Source organism: Microcebus murinus, chromosome 19 (genome assembly GCF_040939455.1).
Source record: "Microcebus murinus isolate Inina chromosome 19, M.murinus_Inina_mat1.0, whole genome shotgun sequence".
Taxonomy (NCBI): Eukaryota; Metazoa; Chordata; class Mammalia; order Primates; family Cheirogaleidae; genus Microcebus; species Microcebus murinus.
Window position 1 is genome coordinate 20,607,889 of NC_134122.1, and position 17,796 is coordinate 20,625,684.

General features: G+C 51.3%; 1 protein-coding gene and 1 pseudogene across 1 annotated transcript in view; both read left to right on the forward strand.

Moving 5' to 3' along the window:
• The first annotated feature begins 2,796 nt into the window (after window positions 1-2,796).
• SBK1 (SH3 domain binding kinase 1) overlaps window positions 2,797-17,796 on the forward strand; it is a 51,343-nt gene continuing 36,343 nt past the window's right edge. Inside the window, exon 1 of the mRNA XM_012759359.3 lies at window positions 2,797-2,879. The gene's annotated coding sequence lies outside the window, so the exon portion shown is untranslated. The remainder of the gene's footprint in view (window positions 2,880-17,796) is intronic.
• On the forward strand, window positions 2,800-16,321 carry LOC142862428 (histone-lysine N-methyltransferase SETMAR-like; annotated as a pseudogene).

A 17,796-nucleotide genomic window follows, 5' to 3' on the forward strand; every position in this document is an offset into this window, starting at 1 on the left:
CCTATGGGGCCACACTGTGCCAATCAGGAAAAAAATACCCCGTTTGATTTTTTTGTTTTTGTTTTTGTTTTGAGACAAGCTTTCACTCTGTAGCCCAGGGTGGAGTACAATGGCATCATCATAGCTCACTACAACCTCACACTTCTGGGCTCAAGCGATCCTCCTGCCTCAGCCTCCCAAGTAGCTGGGACTACAGCTGCACACCACCACACCCGACTAATTTTTTCTGTTTTTAGTAGAGACAGGGTCTCGCTCTTGCTCAGGCTAGGCTTGAACTCCTGAGCTCAAGTGATCCTCTTGCCTCAGCCTCCCGGAGTGCTGGGATTACAGGTGTGAGCCACTGCGCCCGGCCAACCTCCCCACCCCACCTTTGGATAGACCAATTGGAAAAGGGGACCCCTCAAGGTGGGGAAGTCGGAAAAGGCAAGCCACCACCATGCTGTTGCAGTTCAAGAGTGCAAAGCTTGGCAGAGCAGAGGACCGGCTGGGTATCAGCCCCCATCCACCATCCGCCACAGTGTCCTTGTGCAGTGTGCAGCCTAAACAACTGTATATGGCCATTCTGTTCCCACACACTCCCTTCTCTTGGCCAAAGAGGCCCAGACCTGTTCTTCCAGCCACGGAATCCAGTTCCATATATACGGATGGTTCCTTCCAAGCCTCTCTCTACTTCCCCACCTCCAAACTCCTCAGCCCCTCAGCCCACCCAAGTTCCCACTTCCACCTTCCTCCTCACCCATCCTTCCTCCTCAGAGCCCTAGGTGGGACAACTCTGGAAAGAATAGAATACCTCCTTCATCTCTGGCTGTGTCACCCGTGTAGTGTTCCTGTCTTGCAGTGCACCATCCCTCCCTTTCATGCCTCTGAGCCTTTGCATACTCTGTTCCCTCTGCTGGTGATGCCCCGCTTCCTGAACCCCCTGGAAAAGTCTACTTACTTTTTAAGGCCCAGCTTGAAGATCTTCTCCTCTGCTGCTCCTTCTCTTCTTCAAACACCAGCTACGTCTTGCCTCTGGGCTTTTGCACTTGCTGATCTCTCTTCCTGGAACATTCCAGATCTTCTGGCTGTTTCCTCTCCTCCTTTCTGCAGTTTGCAGCTCCAGTGTCCCCTCCTTGTGAGGTGCTCCCTGAACACCCTAGCTAACTACCTCTCCTCATCATCCTCTCTCACGTGTCCTTGTTTTATTTTTTTTAGTAGTACTTTTCACTAATGGAGCTTATTTTTCCTTTGTTTGCTGGTGTTTCCAGGGCCACTGTGAATGGTTGTGCGTGTTGTAAACTGCAAAGGAGGTGGGCGGGGCTGAAACCTTATTGGGGTGCACACCACAAGCTGGCGCTTGGGGCTGCACCTGCTTGGTGGGCAGCATCTTCTCCCCGCTCACACCACAGCCCTCTTGGCCACCCACAGTGACGTGCAAACCCACAGCAGCAGGAATGGCAGCCGCCCTCTTCACTGCTGTGTGCCCCATGCCCAGCACGGGGCTGGCCCGTAGCAGGTACTCCATAAATATTTTTTAGGCAAACAAATTCTACTCAGATTCCCCCATTCCCACCCCCTGCCCACATTCCTTGATTAAATACACCTGGAACTGCCAACTGAAGCCAGCCACAGAACTGGGCCTAGAGTCCCCAGTGATGACTATTAAGGGAACGTGGGGGGACCCAGTGAGTTGAGGGGTAAACGTGTGAGTTGGGGAGCCCTGGGGTGCCCCCAGAAGCACAGAGCCCCGCCCATCTCAGGAGTGCCGCCCTGAGCCGCAGCCCCACCCGGCTTCCTGGAGGTGTGTGTGGAGGGGTCAGGTGGCCAGCCCACTGTAACCAAGACCGCTCCACAGAGACTCGGCGACAGGAGGTGGCACGGCGACAGGGGGTGGCACTGAGCATCCGCCGTGGCAGCCAGGCTCAGGGCGGGGACGGGATGAACACGCCGCCTTCGGTGGCCACTTCAGCAGGCGGCTGGCCACACTGCCGGCCTCCCCAGCTCTGGCAGGGAAGGAGTTAACCTCCAGGCTTCTCAGCGTGAATGTGGAGCTATTAATACCCACAGCCCAGCCGTTCTGCCAGAGCCGCCGCTGGAGTCGGAGTCGGAGGGAGCGGAGGGAGTCTCCAGCCGGAGCGAGCCGAGCGGGACCCGGACTCCAGGGTCAGAACTTTGCTCGAGGTCGGCGGCGTGAGCACTGTGCCAGCCTCGCCCATCTCGCCCACCTTCCGGCTGCAGCTCCAAGCCCTCTCTCCTGGGGGCCGCCCCTGCCACCCACCCTGGCAGGGGAGAACAAACTTTCTTAGGGAAGCCACCTCTGTGGCTGCGCTGGCCGGGAAGGAAGGAGCAGACAGCTGGACAGACAGATGGACAGAAGGACAGGTCACCTGCAAGCCTGTCGCCCAGTCCCGCCTCTGACAGACAGCAGCAGAGTGGGCAACCCAGGGGCCTAGGGCTCCTCGGGGGGTGGTGAGGGGCCCTGCCGGACCTTTGTGCCCCGGCCAGCACCTCTGAGTTGAGGCGGCTGGGAGCGGCTTCCCAGGCCCAGCCCTGTGGCCGGAGCCCCCTGGGTCAGGACAAGAGCCCCCGTGGGACAGAGCCACAGGCTCCTCCACCACCGAGGCGACGGGCAACCTGAGCGCAAAGGCACAGGTGGTGGGGGGGCCGGTGCGGGGCCCTGAGGCCGACAGGCTGCTGACCCTGGAGCGCGCTGGCTCAGGGACTCCTGCCCAGGCTGGGGACGATGCCCCCCCGACCGCCACCAGCCACCCCTGCCCTGTCCTGGAGCTGCCTCTGGCCTGGCCCACGGGCTGTGGCACCGACGATGTGCCAGCCTTCTGCTTCGTCTGCTTCCACAGGGAGGAGGAGGAGGAGCTGCTGGAAGAGGTCCCACTGCGGAGGTCAGTGCGTGGGGGTCAGGGGAGGGCACAGCACTGGGCCAGGCCCCTCTGGGCCTGGTGGTCTTGCTTCTGAGTCCCTGTCTGACGCTGCTTACTGCTCACGGCCACCTTCCCGCTTCAGACTCTCAGATCTCGTACCTGGTTGTCATCGCCGCCTCCCCCCGTCTCTCCTACCCTGATCCCAGAGTGACTTTTCAGTCCTCCCCCATTGTGGTCATGTCCCTCCTCTGCTCAGAAGCCTCCATAGCTCTCAGCTCCCACAGCATGAAGCCAACATTCTGCTGGGCGTTCAAGGCCTGGGTGATTCAGGCCAACGGCACCTCCCACTTCATCGCACTCTGTTTCCCCAATGTCCACCTCCAGAGAAACTCTGCCTAGACTTCCCTTCCCCTTGCTCTCCACCAGCCAGGCCCAGCTGCAATGCCTGCCTCCTCCTTCAGGAAGCCCTCCTGGGAGCCCCTGCCCCACCCCGATTTGAAAGCCACCTTTCCTGCCTGCACGCCACTGGCACCTAACAGGTGTTCAGTCTTTGTTGAATTACTATGTCAAAATGTGTGGTGTATATATGTGTGTGTGTGCGTGTGTGTGTGTGTAAAGAGAGGGGGAGGAAGGGAGAGAATGTGGGGTATGTGGGGGTGAGTGTGTGTGATTGTGAGTGTGCATGCGTGTTTGTGGGAGCAGGTGTGACTTCTATGTACCTGTGTGGAGAGAGGGGCTGTGCGCGGGCCCAGTGGGGATTCATGCCCGAGGGACCACTGTTCCTTCCGCCGGCTCTCCCCAGCCCCACCCGCAGGGAAACCAGACTCCATCCAAGTGCATTACCCAAGCTGTGACCACAGGCTCTGGGAACGGTTGGACAATCTGCAGAGGAGACAGGGGTCACCTCTGCTCCGGCCCAGCCCGCCCACGCCTCTATCAGCACTGAGTCAGCACTGCCCGGGGTGGGGCGAAGGGCAGGCGGGACCAAGCCAGGTACCCCCCTCCCCGCCCCTTGCAGGACAGGAGGGCCGGGGTGTGGGCTCCTGCAGCCTGGGCCAAGCTCCTCCCTGGCTTGCTCTGTTGGACCCTGGGTCCAAAACTTCCCCTCTGTGGACCCCTGTCTTCTCATCTGTGAAATGGGAGAGCTGCTCCCTGTCATGGTGACTGGGCACCCGCAGAGTGCCAGTGCCTGAGCTGGGGACTCACAGGGTCCCAGCGTGCTGGGAGAGAGAGGAGAAGACAGATCGGTTGGGCACAGAGTGGTGGCGCTTCGATGGGCATGGAAGCAGGGTGCCCACCCAGGGAGGGGGGGAGAGGGACCACCTCTGCCTGCAGGAGCGACAGGAGACCCACCAGGTCTGTCCTGCAGTGCGAGTTCCTTCCCACGTGCTGAGTGAAGCTGGGAAAGAGCAAAGGCTCCGTGGTGTGAAAACGAAATCGTGTAGGGGTGAGGCTGGCAGGGACAGCAGGCCTGGACCACAAAGGGCCTTAACCACTGAGCCAGGAACTTGATCCAGGATCCAGGCATAGGAGCAGGTGGTGCCGAGGGCTTGTAGCGAAACAAGGGCCACACAGGGGACTTTGAAGTGACAGGTGCGGAGGCACCTCTTGAACTCCAAAGCAACAGACTCATGACAGAATGACCGTTTTCATAGTGGGAGCCCAAAATGCTTGTTGAATGAATGAATGAATGAATGAGCATGACAGAGAGAGAGAGGGCATCAGAATCGCCTGAGTTGACTGTTAAAACCACGCACTCCCAGGCCCTGCCTTGGAGACTTTGCGGTCTCAGGTCTTAGAGGGGGACAGATGTATGACAGTGACCTGCTACCCCAGTGAGCAGCTTGAGCAAATCAGCACTGGGGAGCCCCAGCATGAGACAGGCAGCCACAGGCAACCATGAGATCTTACCCGCTTCTCCCTTGTCCCTCATCTCCCACCGCCAACTTTGGGGACCCTACTGTAGGGGGTGTCCCTCTGCCTCTTGCCCTCTGCCCATGTTTGCAGGAACTGGTCTCCTTTCTAGCTGGCAGGCTCTGGCCCTTTAAGGCCTGGGAGGGGACATGGCCAGGCTGGGCAGAGACAGTGACCACAGGTGCCAGGTGGTGAAGCTAAAAATACTGAGTGATGTGCCCGCCCAGGCAGGAGGAGCAGGCGGTGCTGGCGGGGAGGGTGGGAGGGAAGGCTCTGGGCTATTTCTTCGCTGCCGGGGGAGGACCAGCCGGGCAGTGGGGAGGCGAGACTGGGTGGGGTCATCTTGGGGCTTAGGGCAGCCTGCGGTCACCCTGACCACTTGCCCCACCTGTGCCCTCTCCCAGCCTCCCCCGGCCCCTAGAAAGTGCCAAGATAGCGGCTCCCAAATAGCTGCTGTCACATTCACCAGCCCTGGGGCAGGCTGCGGCTGCCCCTGCCTCTGTGTGACCCTGGGGAAGTCATTTCTTCTCTTTGGGCTTCTGTAAAATTGAAGAGTTGGACTTTCTTGGGCATTTTTAGGGACAGAGAGGCAATGAGGGGTGCAGGTGGTCTGTTCACTTATTTGTGGATTCGACAAACTTTCCCTGCGGCGCCCTGGGGGCTGAATGCCGAGGCCAGAGAGGACGTGACACAGGCACTTCTCGGGAGGGGCTCACAGCCTAACGAAGACACAGCGGCGCACACACGAACACGCAGCACGACGTGCTGTAACAGGGGTGTGAGCACCATGCCCTCGGCTTCTGCGGGACGATGCAAGAGACAGCCCTGCAGAGAACACATCTGCATTCCGTGAAAATTCATCAGCAAAAGTGTCACCCAGGGTGTTGCTCGCCAGCCACCTGGTGTTTTGATGTATTCATTAAGGTGAGGCAAGTTGTGGTGACAGATAAGCTCGGAAGTTGCAATGGCTCAACGCAGTGGAGTTCTATGTCCTGCTTATGTAAAGTCTAATGATGGGTGTCGGGGGGAGACCCTGCCTCACACCGTCTTTCAGGGGCCCAGGCTCCCTTCATCTCATGACGCTGTTGTCACCCAGAGCCTCAGAATCCACTGCAGGATCCTCAGCATCCAGCCGGCAGATGAAGAGCAAGAGTGGATATCACACATGAGGTTTTTAGGAGCCAAAGCTGGAAGTAGCCGCCTTCGCTCCTGCCCACACGCATTGGCCAGAACAGCTCCCTGCAAGGGAAGCTGGGAAATGTAGTCCAGTGGGACAGCCTCAGAGGGTCGTCATGACGATGAAATGACTTGGTGTACATGAAAGCATCTGGTACATCATAGGCGCCCAATGTGTTCATTCCTTCCTTCCTTCATTCACTCAACAAAGTTCCTCGAGCGCCTTCGTGGGCTAGCACCAGAAACCCGACTGAGGGCACCATCCCTGCGGACACCCCCATCACCATCTGATTGGGGCTTAATCAGATGAGGGAGTCAAACAAAACATAAGGAAGCAAAAAACAGGATCATCAAAGTTCAGAACCCACTGTGAAGGAAACAGCCAGTGGTGGCGGAGAAGACACCCACTTTGTATAAGTCAGGACGTTTCATCCGAGAAGGTCGAAATTGTCAACAGATGCAGATGTGTTCTCTGCGGGGCCGTCTCTTGCATTGTCCCACAGCAGAAGCTGAGGGCCTGGTGCTCACACCTCCATTACGGCTCATCGTGCTGCGTGTGCGACCAGCACAGTTTGACCAGGGGAGGTCCGGACGCTTCATCCGAGACCCGGAGAACGGGAAGGAGCCGGCCGTGGGAAGGGTGGGGCACACCGCAGCAGTCCAGGCCAAGCAATCATAGCGCCAGAGGCAGGCGGGAGTGTGGGGAACAAAGGCCAGTGTGGCTTGGACAGAGCAGGTGACGGGCACAGTGACCAGGTGAGGCGGGAGAGACAGGAACGGCCAGATCCCATGGGCCCTGTGGGCCGTGGGCAGGAGAATGGATTTTGTTCTAGATGGAACCGGGAAGCCTTTGGAAGCATTTAAGTGGGGGAAGTGATACAATCTGATCGACATTTTTAACTGCATCTCGGGCTGCTCTGGGGAGAATCAATGGCGGTTGGGCCGGAGTGGACACGGGACACTGGTGTGGGGGTCACAGTGGTGACGCGGGGATGGGTGTTGGAGATCGAGGGAGCGATGCCTTCTAAACAGAGCTCGGAGGCAGAGTCCGCAGAGTTCGCACATGGGTTAGAGGAAGAAGGGAGTCAGGGTGACTCTGAGGCTTGGGGGTTGGATAAGCATATGGATGCCGAGAAGACTCAAGGGAGGGAAGGGGTTTGGTGAGAAATCCAAGAATCCTGCCACAGATATTTTCAATTTGAGAAGCAGGTGAGGGGTCAAGGGAGGACTTGACACAAGAGGAGACGTCCCAGCCGGTGGCAGAATATCAGAGTGATCAGCATAAGGGTGACATTGGAAGCTGAGAGGTCACACTGGAGAGGGTGGGGGGAGGCTCCAGGAGGGGTCCCTGAGGAACCCCACATTTCTGAGATCATGTAGTGGAGAAGACAGTGAGGGTGGCGGAGAAGGAGCACCTGGGTGAGTAGGAGGGAAGCCAGGATCGTATGCTGTCATGGAAGAGCCAAGGGGAGAGCGTGGCAAGAAGGAGGGAGGGTGTGGTCCTCTGGCGTCAGAGATGCTGAACGGTCAAGGGAGGCCAGATTAGATTTAGCCACGCACAAGTTTTTGATTAGAACATGTCCTTTCCTGAATCCTATTGGTGTAAAAAAAAAAAAAAAAAAGTAAACAAAGAACATGTCTTGAGGCTGGGCAAGGTGGCTCACGCCTGTAATCCTAGCACTTGGGAGGCCAAGGCAAGAGGATCACTTGAGGCCAGGAGTTTGAGACCAGCCTGGGCAACATAGTGAGACCCCATCTCTACAAAAAATAGAAAACTTAGCTGGGCGTGGTGGTATATACCTGTAATCCCAGGCAACTTGGGAGGCTGTGGCAGGAGGATCGCTTGAGCCTAGGAGTTTGCAGTGAACTATGATGACACCACTGACACTGTAGCCCAGGCAACAGAGCGAGAGCCTATCTGGATGGATGGATAGATAGATAGGTAGGTAGGTAGATAGATAGATAGATAGATAGATAGATAGATAGATAGATAGATAGATAGATAGATAGAACGATAGAACATGCCATGAAGGGGTGGAGATAAAAGTAGGTTTGAGCTGTGATTTCTAGTTAAAGATGGTGCATTGAACACACAGGTAACTCGCCTATGTCCTTAAACTCCACTAAAACGATAGTGCGTGGATATTTTTTAAGGTATGTGTACGAGTCTTGTATTGCTTACAAATTGCCATAAACTGAGTTGACTGAAGCCAAACACATTAATTCCTGCTGTTCTATATACCACAAGGAACACAGGTCTCGTTGAGCTAAAAGCAAAGTGTTGATAAGACTGTTCTAGAAAGCTCTTTCTGGAAGCTACAGGAGAGAGAATCCATTTCCTGTACTTTTCCAGCTTCCAGAAGGCACCGGTGTCTCCTGGCCCATGGCTCCCTCCCTCCAGCCAGGTGCATCTCTCTGACCCCGAGTCTCACCTCACACGGCTGTCCCTGACCACAGCTGGGCAAGGTTTTCAGGATTAATGCGATGAGAGTGGGCTCACCTGAATAATTCAACAGCCTCTCTCCGTCTCAAGGTCCTGAACACACATTCGCAAAGTCTCTTTTGCCATGGAGGGTAACATATTCACAGGTTCTGGGGGACATTTGGGAGGGGCGTTGTTCCGCCTACCAGAGTACAGATCAGCAGGAACAAATCAGCTGAAAAAGGAGGCAACGGCAACACCATTCTGGACTCTGGAAGGCAGGTGCACGTGTGGTAACCGACTTAGCAGACCGAGGAAGTTGTCCCTTCAGTGAACCCAGAGCTGGTAGAGGAACAAGCCAAGAGCACCAGAATTCTCCCCACAAAAGCCCCTAAAAGGTGCCCATAGAATAGACTAGGTACTTCTAGAAATGGGAGCAAAACTGGGCTGAAAGCAGGAGGATGGGTTTAAGAAGGGCTCTGATCCTCAGCCGTCCTGCCCCGCGTGGCACAGCGAGCTGCCTCTCCCGCCCCAGCAAAGCCTGGAGGTTTCTCTCCCGAGAGGGTCGGACTCAGGGTCTCTGAGCTGGGGGGCACCGGGCGCTAATGAGGGGGGAGTTCTGTACCTGACCTGAATGTGGGAAGCCCTGGCCCATCCCCCCCTCTTCCCAGGCCTTCCCCCCCCCTTGGCTCCCAGAACCGTGGGGTCCAGCCTCAACTCTCCAGAAGTCTCGGGAGATTCCAGAGTTTGCTCCTTTTAATCTCCGAATATATTAATGACAGGCATTTTGTTATTGTTTCCTCCTTGTTTTCGTTTTCTTTTCCTTGCACAGCTGCTGTGTCCTCCAAAGTGCTTGTTCTCTGTTTGTATCGGTTCTGCCTTTTATCTCAGAGTCCGGCCAGCCAGGGAAAGATTACCAAGATGTGCTGGCCTCGGCGTTTCCCAGCGAAACAGCCCAGCCATTTCCTTACACTGAACCCCTGAGTCGCCAACAAGCCACCCCACCCCCAGCACAGCCCTTCTCATCAGCTTGCTTTTATAATTGTGTTTTTATTTTTTAAAATTTATTTACAGTGAATTACAACGACCTTAAGTGGTCAGTTTGAGTTTCAACTGATATGTACACCTGAGTAACTCAATCCACATATAGAACATTTCTGTCTCCCCAGAAAGTTTCATCATGCTCTTAGTCAACACTTCCTTCCCCCCACCACACACACACACACACACACACACACACACACACACACACGCAACCATTATTGTGATTTCTACCATTTTCTGGTTTTGTTTTGTTTTTGTTTTTGGAGACAGGTTCTTGCTCTGTTGCTTGGGCTAGAGTGCAGTGGCATCATGATAGCTCACTGTAACCTCAAACTCCTGGGCTCAAGCAATCCTCCTGCCTCAGCCTCCCAAGTAGCTGGGACTACAGTTGCATCCCACTATGCCCGGCTAATTTTTCTATTTTTTTTTTAGAGACAAGATCTCACTTTTTTTTTTTTTTTTTTGAGACAGAGTCTCACTTTGTTGCCCAGGCTAGAGTGAGTGCCGTGGCATCAGCCTAGCTCACAACAACCTCAAACTCCTGGGCTCAAGTGATCCTCCTGCCTCAGCCTCCCAGGTAGCTGGGACTACAGGCATACGCCACCATGCCCAGCTAACTTTTTTTTTGTATATATATTTTTAGTTGATCAATTAATTTCTTTCTATTTTTAGTAGAGACGGGGTCTCGCTCAGGCTAGTTTCAAACTCCTGACCTCGAGCAATCCGTCTGCCTCAGCCTCCCAGAGTGCTGGATTACAGGTGTGAGCCACCATGCCCGGCTGAGATCTCACTCTTGCTCAGGCTGGTCTTGAACTCCTGAGCTCAAGTGTTTCTCCCACCTCAGCCTCCCAGAGTGCTAGAATGACAGGTGCACCATGCCTGGCCCCTATGGCTTTTGAAATCTCTTAAATATGAGACAAGCAGAGAACATCTACATTTGAGAAATGCCAGAACCAAAACAAACAGGAAAACAGAATTTGGAGGAAACAATATGCAGGGACAAGATAATTTAAAAATAAAACCATTATTACTATATTTAGAGATTTAAGAATATATACTGCAACTGTGAAACAAAAACTAGAAGCTATTTGGGGTGGAGGGAACCTCTGAGAATTAACAAAACGAAAAAGTTCTTGGAAATTAAGAATATCATAGCAGAAATAGAAATCTTGTTTAAAAGGTTTAAGGCACCACAGATTTGGTGTCTGGTGATATTCTCCTTAGAGTGACATCTTTTCACTATAATCTCACACAGTGGAAAGAACTAGGGTCTTTCTGGGCCCTCTTTTTCAGGGCACTAATCCCATTCATGAGATGAGGGATCTGCCTCATGACCTAATCACCTCCCCAAGTTCCTACCTGCTAATACATCACTTCGGGGGTGAGGACTTCAACATATGTATTTTGGGGGGACGCAAACACTCAGAGCATAGCATAGAGCAAAGAGGTAAGATACACGTGTCAGTTGGAGTCCTCCGGTATATGGACGCTGAGATGGAGTTAGGAGTGCAAGAAGTTCTGGGGCCCTAATGCCTGGGAAAAATAAAGGAGGAAGAAGCCAGATTGGCTAGGGAGAGTCTTCCGACCATGATGATGTAAATGTGATACCTGAAAAAGGAAAGACAGAAGGAATCAGATCTGGGCAGGGACAGCCTCAGACTTCCATGCAAACCTAACAAAGTCTTGGCCCATCCAGCAGGGAGCCCCAGAGCAAAGCCTGTGCATGAGAGGAGCCCCCCACTGGACGAAATGGCCAGGCCCTGGTGTCCCTGCTGTGCTCAGTTATTGGCTGGGGCTGCCCAAGAAGACCTTGGTATTGGCTCACCCACTGGGCAGGTATCAAAGGTGCTTTAGTTGGAGGCTGTCGGCCAACTGTGCTGCTTAAAGCTGAACAGCAAGTTCTCTCTTGAAGGGATAACCTAGCAGGCATGTCCACAGCTGTCACAATGTGGAAAATACACACCAGAGCAGGAATCTAACACCTGAACAAAGGAATTTCGTAAAGAGAGAACTGAGAAAACAGAAGAGAGGAAACAGTCAATGAAATATTTCTCAGGACTGAAGGGCTTGAATTTCCAGATTTAATGGGCCCATGGAGTGACCATCTGAAGGATAAAAATAGACTCATGCCAACTCACCATTAAATATCAGAACACAGGGGCAAGAAGAAAATTTGGCAAAATTCTACAAAGTATCGAGAATCATAATGGCATCAGACTTCTCAACTGCCATCCTGGAAACCAGAAGACAATGGACCTATGTTTTCAAAAGTATGGAAGAAAAAGACTTCCAGCCTATAATTGTATACCTAGCCAAACCACTGATAAAGTGAAAATAGAAAAAAAGATATTTTCAGATATGCAAGAGCTGAAAAATTTTACATCCCATGTACCCTTTTTTAGGAAAGCTACTGGAGGATGTGTTCCACTAAGACAAAGAGGTAAACCAAGTAAAAAGTAAAATGCGAAAAACAATAAAGAATAAGACCTGGGCTCCAAGAAACACGTATCCAACACAAAAGAAAGGTGAAGGGAATCTCCCAGATGAGGGTGAAAAGAGATAGGTGGAATAAGTCAGAAGGTTCTAGAAGAGATTTCATCAGGGAGGTAAAACTGATAGAATAATGTCTTTGAACTTTTGAGAAATGCACACAACTTGGAGAGAATGCGGTTGAATTAGACATAAACACATAGGAAAACAAGTACTCTCCCCCACCAAAAAAAGTTGTCAAACTCAGGAAAACAAAACTTTCATGCAGAAAAGGGAGAGAAATTTAAAATAAAAAACTTCTGCTCTGCAAAAGACACTGCCAAGAGAATGAGAAGACAAACATAGAAGAGGAGAAAATATGAAGCATTCCTTGGTATTTACCCAAATGAGTTGAAAACTTATATCCACAGAAAAATTGCACATGAATATCTGTTTGGTTTTTATTTTATTTTATTGTGGTAAGAACACTTAACGTGAGGCCGGGCGCGGTGGCTCACGCCTGTAATACTAGCACTCTGGGAGGCAGAGGCGGGTGGATCACTCAAGTTCAGGAGTTCGAAACCAGCCTGAGTGAGACCCTGCCTCTACTAAAAATATAAAGAAACTAGTTGACCAACTAAAATATATATATACAAAAAATTATCTGGGCATGGTGGCGCATGCCTGTAGTCCCAGCCACTCGGGAGGCTGAGGCAGTAGGATCACTTGAGCCCAGGAGGAGTTTGAGGTTGCTGTGAGCTAGGCTGACGCCACGGCACTCATGCTAGCCTGAGCAACAAAGTGAGACTCTGTCTCAAAAAAAAAGAACACTTAGGCCGGGCTCGGTGGCTCACGCCTGTAATCCTAGCACTCTGGGAGGCCGAGGCAGGCTGATTACTCGAGGTCAGGAGTTCGAAACCAGCCTGAGCGAGACCCCGTCTCTACTAAAAATAGAAAGAAATTAATTGACCAACTAAAAATATATATACAAAAAATTAGCCGGGCATGGTGGTGCATGTCTGTAGTCCCAGCTACTTGGGAGGCTGAGGCAGGAGGATCGCTTGAGCCCAGGAGTTTGAGGTTGCTGTGAGCTAGGCTGACGCCACGGCACTCACTCTAGCCAGGGCAACAAAAGTGAGACTCTGTCTCAAAAAAAACAAAAACAAAAACAAAAACAAAAACAAAAGAACACTTAGCGTGAGATCTACTCTCTTAACCAATTTTAAAATGTGCAACACGTTATTGTTAACTGTAGGTACAGTGTTGTACAGCAGATCTCTAGAGCTTATTCATTTTGTTTGACTGGAACTTTATGTCGCCTGTTCCCCTCCCCCCAGCCCTGGCAACCACAGAACCAAATTCTATGAACTTGACTATTTTAGATATCTCTTGCAAGTGGAGTCACGTTTGCCTTCTATGCTGCCTTATTTCACTTAGAATAATGTGCTCTAGTTTCATCCATGTTGTTACATGCTGCAGAATTTTCTTCATCTTAAGGCTTAATAGTTGTCCATTGTATGTATATACCACATCTTCATCCATTCATCTGTTGATGGGCATGTAGGTTATTTTCATATCTTGGTTATAGTGAACATTGTTGCAATGAGCACAAGAATGCTAATATCTCTTTGAGATTCTGATTTAAATTATTTTGGATAAATATCCAGAAGTCGGATTGTCAGATCATATGCTAGTTCTATTTGTAATTTTTTGAGGACCCTCTATACTGTTTTCCATAGCAGCTGTACCATTTTGAATTCTCATCAGTAATGTGCAAGGGTTCCACTTTCTCCACATCCTTGCCAAAAGTTGTCTTTTGTTTTTTTTTGATAACAGCCATCCCATGAGGTATGAAGTGATACCTCTTATGGTTTTGATTTTCCTGATGATTAGTGGTGACATTGAGCATTTTTTCATATAGCTGTTGGCCATTTGTATGTCTTCTTCGGAGAAATGTCTACTCAAGTTCTTAACCCATTTTTTAATCGAATTACTAGTTTTTTTGCTATTGATTTCTAAGAGTTCCCCATATATTCTGGAGATGAACTGTTTATTAGACATATGGTTTGCAAATATTTTCTCCCATTCTGTAGGTTACCTTCTTACTCTGTTGATTGTTTCTTTTGCTGTGCAGATGCTTTTTAGTTTGATGTAGTCCTACGTGTCGATTTTTGGTTTTGTTACCTGTGTTTTTGGTATCATATCTGCAATGAATGTTTCTAATATATTTATTCATAATTGCCCAGAGTTGGAAGCAACCACAATGTCTTTTGATAGGTATGTCCATACAATGGAATATTATTCAGTGATAAAAGAAATGAGCCACCAAAAGCCATGGAGGAAACTTAAATGCATATTACCAAGTGAAAGAGGCTAGTCTGAAAAGTACTGTATGACTCCAGTTATATGACAAATATATGGAAAATATGGAAAAGCCAAAACTATAGGAACAGTAAAAAGGTCAGTGATTGCCAGGAAATTGGGGGGAAAGAGAGGGAAGACTAGGTGGAGCACAGTGGATTTTTATGGCAGTGAAACTATTCTGTATGATACTGTGATGACAGATCCATGATATTGTGCATTTGTTAAAACTATAGAACTGTATAACATGTAGGATGAGCCCTAATATTCTTTTTTTTTTGAGACAGAGTCTTGCTTTGTTGCCCAGGCTAGAGTGAGTGCCGTGGCGTCAGCCTAGCTCACAGCAACCTCAAACTCCTGGGCTCAAGCAATCCTGCTGCCTCAGCCTCCCAAGTAGCTGGGACTACAGCCATGCACCACCATGCCCGGCTAATTTTTTCTATATATATTAGCTGGCCAATGAATTTCTTTCTATTTATAGTAGAGACAGGGTCTCGCTCTTGCTCAGGCTGGTTTCAAACTCCTGACCTCGAGCAATCCGCCTGCCTCGGCCTCCCAGAGTGCTAGGATTACAGGCGTGAGCCACCGCGCCCGGCCAAGCCCTAATATTCTTTTTTTTTTTTTTTTATGTCAATTTTCTACTTCTGTAAAAGCCCTAATATTCTTTATGAACTTTAGCTAATAATAGTCTATTAGGTTGGTGCAAAAGTAATTATAATTTTAGCATTGTTGAAATTTGCCATTTGATATTGGAATACATTCTTAAATAAATGTGGTTATGTTATACATCATTTTAATGTGCATTTTTTACTTTATGTTTTTTTGTTAATGACTTATTACTTGCTGTTTATTTTATATTTACTTTAGACTATGGAAATGATGTTAGACAAAAAACAAATTCAAGCGATTTTCTTCTTCAAGTTCAAAATGGGTCTTAAAGCAGCAGAGATAACCTGCAACGTCAACTACACATTTGACCTAGGAACTGTGAAGGAGTGTGTAGTGCAGCGGTGGTTCAAGTTTTGCAAAGGAGACGAGAGCCTTGAAGATGAGGAGCGCAGTGGCCGGCCATCGGAAGTTGACAACGACCAATTGAGAGCAACCATTGAAGCTGATCCTCTTACACTACACAGGAAGTTGCTGAAGAACTCAATGTCGACCATTCCACGGTCGTTCGGCATTTGAAGCAAATTGGAAAGGCGAAAAAGCTCAGTAAGTGGATGCCTCATGAGCACCCGCTTATCAAAATCGTTGTTTTGAAGTGTCATCTTCTCTTATTGTATGCAACAACAATATTTCTTGATTGAATTATGACGTGTGATAAAAGTGGATTTTCTACTAAAACTGACCGATGACCCGCTCAGCGGTTGGACCAAGAAGAAGCTCCAAAGCACTTCCCAAAGCCAAACTTGCACCAACAAAAGGTCATGGTCACTGTTGGTGGTCTGCTTCTGGTCTGATTCACTACAGCTTTCGGAATCCCGGCAAAACCATCACATCTGAGAAGCATGCTCAGCAAATTGATGAGATGCATGGAAAACTGCACAGAAAGGGCCCGATTCTTCTCCACGACAATCCCGGACCACACATCGTACAACCAACACTTCAAAAGTTGAACGAATTGGGCTATGAAGTTTTGCCTCATCCCCTGTATCACGTGACCCCTCCCAACCGGCTGCCACTTCTTCGAGGATCTCAACAACTTTTTGCAGGGAAAAAGCACTACCACAACCAGCAGGATGCAGAAAATGCTTTCCAAGAGTTCATCATCGAATCACGAAGCATAGATTTTTATGCTACAGGAATAAACAAATTTATTTCTTGTGGGCAAAAACGTATTGATTGTAATGATCTGGAAAGGGAGTATACAATCAAAAAGAAAGTCTCATCTTGGTGGATTCAAAGACTCTCTGCTCAACCGTTCTATAAACCTAAAACTGCTCAAAAAAAAATAAAGCCTATTATAAAAAAAGGAGAAAAGGGAAAGAAATCATAGTCTTCCATATAGGGCTGTAAATAAGGTTTCTACAATATGTAAACATTAGTAATATCATTGATATTATTATGCAACTGTATTTTGAGGGTGAGGATAGGAAGTGGGGAGGGTGGGCGAGGGATGGGCGTAAGGAGCTAAATCCTCTTCTCCCGAAGTGGGAAGCTGGTAGGTAATGCCTAAAACTGGAAAGGAAGCAATGTAAACCTGTCACGTAGGAAACGCGGTGGCAAAAATGACTAATCATCAGCGAAAAGAGCTCGTTATCCTTAAAAACGGGGGACTGGGGTGAGGCCATCTGTGTTTAGTTGATTCTAAACCATGGGCACATTTAACTCGAATAAAAAATTAAAAGTATATTTAATATATATATATATATATATTTTTTTTTTTTTTTTCCCTTAGAAAAGCAGAGATAAGTACAAAAGAGACTGGAGGTGGCAGAGCAGAGACAATGTAGGCGACTCCTTCAGGAAGCTCTGCAGGTCAGGAGAGGCCAGACATGTGATGTGGGTCAGCAGGAGACGCTAGAGCCCGGGGACCAACGAAAATGTCCTGGAAAAAGGACAAGGGGCCGTAAGAAGCAAGTGCCCGCCGCGCTCGCTCGGGGGCGCGGCGTCCCGGGAGGAGGAGCGTGCTGCCGCCGCCAGGCTGGGAGAGCAGGGGCGGGAGGGCGGCGCGGTGCGGGTTTGGGCCGCGCGCGCAGGCGGGGGAGCGGCGTCGGCGCCACCTGCTCTCTCGGCGACGCGGGGCCCGGCTGGAGGAGAGGGGCGGAGGCGGGAACCAGCCCTGCAAGACCGCGCCACGGGAGCGGGCGGGTCGGAGGCGCGGCAGCCCTGCCCGGCCCAGACCCCGGCCCAGGCCCCGCGGGGCCGCGCGAAGCGACGTGGGAGACGCGCCGGCGGGAGGTGGCGGGAATAGGCCGGGGCGGGGCCGAGTGGCCCGGAGACCTGCGCCCTCGAGTGGGAAGGGACACTGACGGCCGAGGGGGGACCGCCACCCGCCCCCGGCAGCGTCGCCCGCTCGGCGGGGCAGAGGGCGGGCGCAGGCCCGTGCGGGGCGGGACGGCGGCAGGAGCGGTGCCGGGCGGGGCGCTCTCCGGGCGGGGCGCTCTGGGGGGCTGTGCCGGTCGGTGACGGCGTGCGGAGCCCCGCAGGGCTTTCGAAAGCTCCCGGTAGACGGTAACGCGCAGCAGAGTTTGAGAGCCACGTGCAGACAAAGAGACCTTCGCAGACAAAGGTTGTGCCAGAGGGGGGTGGGGGAGGGACAACCGGGCGAGAAGGTCCCCAAGGGCTGGCACAGCCGTAGAAGCCTCGACCAGGGACAGGGGCTTTGAGTGGCCCAGCCGGGTGGGGGCGGCCGGATGTCCCGGGTCGTAGGTGAGCAGCAGGTGGAAATGGCGTGGTCTTCCCCTCGAGAACCAGATAATAAACGTGCCTGCTGAGAAACACGGAGACGGAGACAGAGAGCGCGCACGCGCCCTGCGGCGGTCCCGCGGCCCGTGCTGCACGGCGGCGGGTCGGCCACCAGAGGGCGCGCTGCGCTCACACACGCTCGGC